Source organism: Elephantulus edwardii, unplaced genomic scaffold (genome assembly GCF_000299155.1).
Source record: "Elephantulus edwardii isolate Elephantulus edwardi_28Jun2011 unplaced genomic scaffold, EleEdw1.0 scaffold00350, whole genome shotgun sequence".
Lineage (NCBI taxonomy): Eukaryota > Metazoa > Chordata > Mammalia > Macroscelidea > Macroscelididae > Elephantulus > Elephantulus edwardii.
This window is the reverse complement of record NW_006400100.1, coordinates 1,578,438-1,587,007: the sequence shown is the minus strand read 5'-3', so window position 1 is coordinate 1,587,007 and position 8,570 is coordinate 1,578,438. Positions and strand designations below refer to the sequence as shown.

General features: G+C 41.9%; 1 pseudogene; it reads right to left on the bottom strand.

The window, feature by feature from the left end:
• Nucleotides 1-4,285: 4,285 nt before the first annotated feature.
• LOC102861030 overlaps nt 4,286-8,570 on the bottom strand; it is a 14,600-nt pseudogene continuing 10,315 nt past the window's right edge.

The following is an 8,570-nucleotide window of genomic DNA, read 5'->3' as shown; positions in this document are numbered from 1 at the left end:
GCAAATATTAATGCTAGGTAGGTAAATCTTCGTGGAAGCAGATGCTTCATCTTTCTTCTGTAAAGTGACTGGTGGTTTTGAAACGTTGACTTTTCTGTTAGCAGCCAAATGCTTATCCCTACAATGCTACTGTGATCTTAGAAGAAATATTGCTCAATATTTCTTCACTCCACAAAAAACACTGAACATCACAAAGGTGCTAATGGCCTTTCAAGCCTATTTATAGGAAATTTTTCTTTTGAGTATTACTTTACAAACCATATGGGGTCTTGCATCATGTGCATCTTGTCTTATAACTCTGTAATCACCATTTCATTTGATCATATACATTTTTATTGTGTGTGTGTGTGTGTGCACTGTCAAATTAGATCCGACTGGTACAGGAGGAGATTGCCCCTCCTTCTCCAGCAGAGCGTCTGGTGGGTTTGAATCTCGTGCCTCTGTGATTGCAGTGCAGCTTCTTACCACCAGGCCACCAGAGCTCCCCATATACATTTTTATATATAATGCTGATGATGCAATCCTTTAATCATTCATTCTTTTATAACATTAATTACCATTGATCATTGGATGAATTACAATAATCAACTCCTTATTGTATACTGCATTTTCCTCCACTCAAATTTTTCCCCTATTATTATTTCCTTATTATAATTATTTCCAAACTATTACTTTTTTCTTGTTGTTGTTATGTGCCGTTGAGTTGCTTGTGACTCATAGCAATCCTATGTACAAGAGCCCTAAACTCTGCTCTATCCTGTGCCAACCTCATTGTCTCTGACACAACTACTCCCACTACCCCAATCACTGAATCAATCCATCTCATTGAGGGCCTTCCTCTCCTGCGCTCTCCCTCCACCCTCCCAAATATGATGTCCCTCTCCAAGGACTGGTCTCTCCTTGTAACATGTCCAGAGTATGTCAGACAAAGCTTCAGAATCCTTGACTCCAAGGAGCAGCCTGGCTTCACCCTCTTCAGGACAAACCTGTTTGTTCTCCGAGCAGTCCGTGGTATATTCAACACTCTTCTCCAGCATCACAGCTCAAAGGCATCAATTCTCTTTCTATCATCCCTATTCACTGTCCAACTCTCTGATGCATAGCACACAATTGCGAAGACTAAAGCCTGGATCAGGTACACCTTAGTCTCCAGCCTGACATTGTTCCTCTTCAGTTCTCTTGAGAAGTCCCTCACAGCTGATTTTCCCAATGCAATTCATCTTTTGATTTCCTGGCTGTTGCTACCAAGAGTGTTGACTATGGAACCAAGCAAACTTAAACTGTTAACTATCTCAATCTCTTCACCATCCATACTGATGTTGCGAATTGGCCCAGTGGTCAGAATCTTTGTTTTCTTTTTTAAAAAAATTATATTTTATTTTATTATGTGTGTGTGTGTGTGTGTGTGTGTGTGTGTACCGTCAAATCAGATCTGACTGGTACAGGAGGAGATTGTCCCTCCTTCTCCAGCACAGAATCTGGTGGATTTAAACAATGCACCTCTGGGATTGCAGTGCAGCTTCTTGCCACTACGCTGCCAGAGCTCCCAGAGAATCTTTGTTTTCTTAATGTTGAGCTTCAATCCATATTGAAAGCTGCAATCCTTGACCTGCTGCAGCAAGCACTTCAGGTCCTCCTCCGTTTCAGCAAGCAGGGTTGTGTCATCTGCATAACATGGGTTGAAAAGGTATGGAGACAGAATATATCCCTGGCAGAATACATCTTTTCAATTTTGAACCATGCATTTTCTTCTTGCTCTGTTCTGACCACTGCCTCTTAGTCCAAGTATAGGTTTTGCATAAGCACAATCAAATGTTCTGAGATTCCTATTCTTCTCAGAGTCAGCCAGAGCTTTTTCTTAAAAGTATTTTATTTGGATGAAAGTGTAGAAATCAAACTGATATTTCATACATTCATATGCTCTTTATGACATTAACTATTATTGATATAAATGTCATTGATTAATTTATTACAAAGTTTGATGAACACTGTGTTTCCTTTTAGAGATTTCTGGAAAAATCCATTCTTTAAAGGAATATGCATGGATTCTAAAGATTTTTTTTAAGATCCTCCCAGATGTTTTGGAAAGCAAAATATTGTAAAATATGGTTAGCTAAAGAATGTGCAAAAGCAGTCATATGACAGATGCTAAAATTTACTCCGTCCTCAACCAGAGTGCATTCATAATTTGTTTTGCTAAAATAAGCAGTGGACCAGTTATAAGAAGGGAGAAGTCAACAGTGTCCCAAATGTTTGATCTGCTCTATGATTTCATGATTTCAGACATCAATGGTTCCTCCTTTTGGTGTTCCACCTCCTTTGTTTAATTTCCCCACCCCTTGAGTTAGGTAGTTCCCTGGAAAGTCTCACAGAGACTCAGAATCATCAAGGGAATGACTCACAAGACTATGGATGATGGGGGCCAATGTGGCAGACGGATGAGCAACATCTCTGTCAGATGTGGCGCAGCTGAATGCTGTGTCCCAGGAAAGCAAGTGTCCCCAAAGAGAGAGAGCACACTGAGTTCCCATGAGCTTCTAGAGGTCTCTAATAGGATGGAGCTTGTATCCCATCCTAATTCTGTCTCCTCAGTACAATAAATACTTCATGGCAAGCTCTGGTGGCCTAATGGCAAGAAGCTGCACTGCAATCCCAGAGGTATGTGGTTCGAATCCACCAGATGCTTTGCTGGAGAAGGAGAAACAATCTCCTCCTGTACCAGACAGATCTGATTTGATGGTACACACACACACACAAAATAATTTAAAAAATTTAAAAAAAAAAACTTCATCACAAAATAAATAGTTATTGGAGTTATAGTACACATTCCACTAGACCACCAAAGCACATCAATTACTAGAAAAGAAAATTTAAACAATAAACCTTCGACACCACACAGAGTTTCAATGGGAAACCTTTATATTTCTATAACTGGAAGCACAGATTTTTTTTTTTTTTCAGTTTCTGTCCATCCTTAGTGTATTTCAAAGCTGTGACCTTTGTGGAAAGCATATCATCAGGTCTTTTTTTACAGCATATTAAATTGGGTAATACAAGGAGAGTAACCACACATGCATCACTGCCAGCTTCTTATTGTTACTGTCCTTCAGAAAGCTAGACAATGACTAGGGATGATAGAAGGAGAACTGATGCCTTTGAGCTGTGGTGTTGGACAAGAGTATTGAATATACCATGGACTGCTAAGAGAACAAACAGGTTCATCCTGGAGAGGATCAAACAAGGTTGTTCCCTGAAGCTTCATCTGTCATATTTTGGACATGTTGCAAGGAGGGACCAATCCTTGGAGAGGGATGTCATGCTTGGAAGGGTGGAGGGACAGTGCAGGAGAGGAAGACCCTCAATGAGGTGGACTGATTCAGTGACTGCGGTAATGGGGGTAGATGTGGCATAGGACAGAGCAGGGTATAGGGCTGTTGTACATAGGGCTGCTATGAGTCGCAAGTCTCTGATTCAGAGTTGATTTTTGTGTATGGGGTGAGATGTGGATCCTCTTTCAGCTTTTTGCAGGTAGCAGGCCAGTTTTGCCAGCACCATTTGTTGAAGAGGGAGCAATGATTTTTAAAATCTCTACATAACTTGGGAGGGCTTGGAGAGCATTAAGCTAAGTCAACTAACTCAGGCCCCTAAGGACAAATACTGTATAAGACTTTTATTGTAGAAATAGAAAGATAACTAGTAAAATGTATATAAGGCTCCAAGGTGTGGAAGGTAGGAGCAGAAGGGTGAGGATGGTCAGGGAGGTAATCACAGAGTTGTTGCATTTGTTAGATACAGGGGAAGGGTAAGTAAAGGAAATGTGAACGATCCAATGTGAAAAACAATGTATAGAAACTTTCCGAGTAAATCAGCATAAAATAAAAATTTTATTAAAAAAATTGATTTAATAAACATTGTGCTAAAAGTAAATTATTAAAAATGTTCCCTTTGAAGATGTCTTGAATGTCAAATTTTAATAATTTTTAAATCTATGTTAAAGAATACATTTAAAATCGAATGCAATATAAAAAATCTAACGCAATATTAGATTTTATTATTATCACCCAAGGCAAACTATTTGACGTCTCCAAGGCTACACTTCCAAAAATGGCCGCAAAAGCTCCCTACCTCGCAGTCTTGTTTTGAAAATATGAAGAGGTAAGGTATTGTGAAGTACTTAAGTTTATGAAAGCGTGGTTGTCCATTATGAAATCGCTCTCTTCTTGATAAAACCTACACACTGGTGGGGTAAGGGCTGTCTGGGTGGTGCAGGACGTTAGGACTCAGGTTAAAGATCCCGGGCGCCTAGAAGGCTCAGACTTTGCATTTCCCACAGGCTCTCAGGAGACGAGGATCTAGCGAAAAGGAGAGAGAAACATACATGCTTCTATGCCCTAGGGCTCACGAGAATTTACCTGGGGACTCACCGAGAGACGCAGTCCCTCTTAGGCGACCCTGCATTTACCTACTACAGCCAGCGGACAAAGTCATTCTGCAAACAGCAGCAGCTCCCGGGAGGCTGCCACTGAGAGCCCACTTCCGCTTCCGGTACTTCTGAGAAGCGGTCCCTGCCGGAACAGAGACTGCAGCTAACTACTGACGCATTCGATGTTGCGCCAGGTGTTTGGGATCCAACTAAAATTGCCTGTCACTCAGGAACTCGTTGTTTATCTCACTCACTGTCTCATGCTCTTTCTCTTATTCTCTCACTCTTTACTCACTCTCAGTCTCTCTCAAACCCTTATTCCCACTCTCAATCACGTATCTCCCATTTAAACCCTTTCTCACTTCCTCAGGGAGCTCTGGTGGCCTAGGGGTAAATAAAAAGCTGTGCTGCAGTCCTGAAGGTGTGCGATTCAAATCTACCAGTTGCTCCGCGGGAGAATGATGGGCAGTCTCCTCCTGTGCGATTAACTGCCTCTGAAAGCCCCGCTGGAGGATCAGCTACAGGTTGTTTCCCATTTGATAGTGCTCAAAACAACAAATCACTTTCTCGCTTATTCTCTCTCACTCCTTCTTAGTCTCACTCCCTGGGACTCCCTTTCTCAGCATCTCTCACTCATTCCCTCTCTCAATCTCTCTCTCTTTCTTCTTCCCTCCTTCTCTCTCACACACTCATTCCCTCTATTACTCTATTAATCTCTCTCACTCCTTTTTAATCTTTCTCATTCACTCCCTGTCATTCTCTCACTCTCTGACTTACTTTCTCATTCTCACACCCTCATCCTCTCCCTCACTCACTCTTATCTCTCCCTCACTCATCCATGCTCTCCGCCCCTCTTTTCCATTTCTCTATTCTTTTCTCACTCATTCCCCACGCTCACCTTGTCATTCTGCTGATGTAAGATAGGGTCCACGTGTAGGATAGGGTCTGAGGATAGGCATGATGGTATTTTATTTCCTCTCTGCCCTAGCTTTGCTCGGCTTCATAGTCAACACTCTTGGCACCAACAGCCAGGAAATAAAAAAACAAAAAACTTATTGCGATGGGAAAGTCTGCTGTTAGGGACCTCTCTAAAGTGTTCAAGAGCAACGGTGTCTCTCTGGAGACTAAGGTCCGCCTGATACAGGCCATAGTTTTTGCAATCACTTGTTATGCATCAGAGAGTTGGACAATGACTAGGGAGGATAGAAGGAGAATTGACGCCTTTGAGCTGTGGTGCTGGAGAAGAGTATTGAATGTACCATGGACTGCCAAGAAAACAAACAGATTCATCCTAGAGAGGGTTAAACCAGGCTACTCCTTGGAGGCAAGGATTCTGGGCTTCGTCTGACATACTTTGGACATGTTGTAAGGAGAGATAGGTCCTTGGAGAGGGACATCATGCTTGGTAGGGTAGAGGGACAGCGCAGGAGGGGAAGACCCTCTATGAGGTGGATTGATTCAGTGACTGGAGTACTTGGGATGGGTGTGTCAGAGGCAATGTGATTGGCACAGGATAGAGCACGGTTTAGGGCTGTTGTACATAGGGTCGCTATGAGTCGCAAACGACTCAACAGTACATAACAACAACAACAACTGCCCTAGCAGGTGCTGAAATCACACATCCTGATGAGTGGTTTTATCAAAGTTATTAATTAGATTCTGTCTTTGAAAACCTGTCTTGCCCTAAGAAATGTCCACTCACTCATTTTCTGGAGCATACTTTAAACCAGCTCACAGCAGAAGGCTGATGCAAGAATTCGAACCAGAGGCCACTGCTGTAGCACATGCACCTCATAACACAATAAGTGATGTTTCTTAAACCCTAGGGCTCTGCAACAAATTCCATCTTGGAAGAAGAAATGCATAAGAGTTTGAAAATCATAACCCCACCAATGCAAATCCATCTCTTGGAATGCCTCATATCCCTTTATGAATAAACATAAACACCGGCTAGATTCCTTGATAATCCTACCAGGGAGTTTTTCTCTAGGAGTCATAGTATGGATTCTTTCCCTGCCACTCCCCCCTCTCCCTTCATGGAGCATTTGTTTCCTCTTTTACTAAATACTTTGGGTATAAAAAACAAACAAAAAAAAATCTTAGTCTCCCACTTGGTCCTTCAGGAAAGTGGGAGAAAAGTTGCTGCCCTTTTGTGAGGCAGAGAACCTTCCAAGCAACACTCTCCCTCTCTCCACCACACTCTGATTCACTCTGCATCACTCACTCACTCACTCATTATAGTTGGACTCTTTCCAATGCAGATATTTACTCTGGTGGTGGTGTTGTTAAGTGCCTTCTACTAGGCACTAGCTACTAGGGGAGCTCTGGTGGCTGCACTACAATCCCAAAGGCACCCAGTTTGAGGTAACCAGCTACTTTGTGGGAGAAGGATGGGACATCTCCCCCTATGTGATTTACCGCCTCTGAAAACCTGCCGGAGGGCCAGCTATGGGTCGGTTCTGACTCTAAAGTACTCAACAATAACACCACTAGTCAGTATGATCCCAGACATAGAGACCCAAAGGAAAATGGACCTGAATTCTGTCCTACCCTGTGCCATCCATATCATCTCTGGTAGACTTTATCCCATTGCAGCAACCACTGTATCATTTCATCTCATTGAGGGTCTTCCTCTCCTTCACTTACTCTCCACCTTTCCAAGTATGATGCCTTTTCCCAAGAAATAATCTCTTCTAATAACATACTCAAAATTTGTGAAAGGAAGCTTCACTAACCTTCCAAGGAGCACTCTGGCTGCACTTCCTCCGAGATATATGTGTTTGTTCTTTTAGCAGTCTGTCTGTGAGATATTCAGTACTAGTCTCCAATACCACAACTTAAAGGCATCAATTCTTCTCTTGTCATCTTTATTCGTGATCCAGCTCTCAGATATATAGCAGATGATTGGAAACACTGTGGTTTGAACCAGGCATAACTTGGTCTTTAAGCTGACCTTGCTCTTTCAATACTTTAGAGTTTGAGACAGTTTCTTGTCTCATCTGAAACATGTGTATTGTTGTCTTTGTTATTCTCATATAAAATGTCCCTACTAACATTTAAGCACAGAGTGTAATAGCTTTCCATTGTAAAAAAAAAAATCTGGTAGCTCTTTGGAGGCAAGGATGGTGAAACTTTATTTCATATATACTGGGCATGTAGTAAGGAGGGCAGTCCTTGGAAAGGCATCACAATTGGTAGGGTGGAGGGTAAAGAAAGGGGCACCTTCAACAAGGTGGATTGACACAGTGACTTAAACAAGTGGCTCAAGTGAAATGATGAGGTTGGCACTAGATAGGGCAAGCTACAGATCTGCTTTTCATAGGGTCGTACCACCTTCCACAGTAGTTGCACCATTTTACACTCCCACCAACAGTGAATAAGGGTTCCAGTCTCTTCACAACGTCGCCAGCATTTGTTGTTTGCGATGTAGTGAGTGTGTGTATGTGTGACTATGAGTGCGTGTGCCTGTGTTTTTGTAGTGTGATATGTATGTGTGGTGTGGTGTGTTTACATTGTGTGTACACTACTTTGTAGTGGGGTTTGTGTGGTGTGATGTATTGTGTTGTGTATGTGTGTTTTCTGTACTCTCTGCACATTGCATTCATACTTGGGCTGCCTAGGTGTTCTATATCTGCATCTATGCATGATATGTGTATGGTGTGATGTGGTGATTGTGTATGTGTCTGTGTGTAATTCTGTTAATGTCTTTGCTATCGCTGTGAGCTAGAACTCCTCAGTGTCTTATGGTTATGCTTGCATGAATGCAATCAGGAAGGTGAATTGTCTAACTGTGTACATATTGGATGTTATGTGTGTGTGTGAATCTTTAAGTTCAGTGTATTTAAGTTCAGGTCTGTAGCATTAAGAAGTGACTTATACCGGTGATCACTTAATTTAGCAGAGTTGAATCTATAAAGTCAATGAGAGAGAGAGAATAGAAAGATAGTTTGTTAAAAGAAAGTTGAGTATATAACCACTTTCACCAAAGAAGACATTCAGATGGCTAACAAGCACATGAAAAATGTTCAAAATCCCTAGCTCTACGAGAGATGCAAGTAAAAACGACTATGAGATACCATCTCACCCCGGTCAGAATAGCAAAATTTAACAGAACAGCAAGCAACAAATGCTGGTGAGGTTGTGGAGA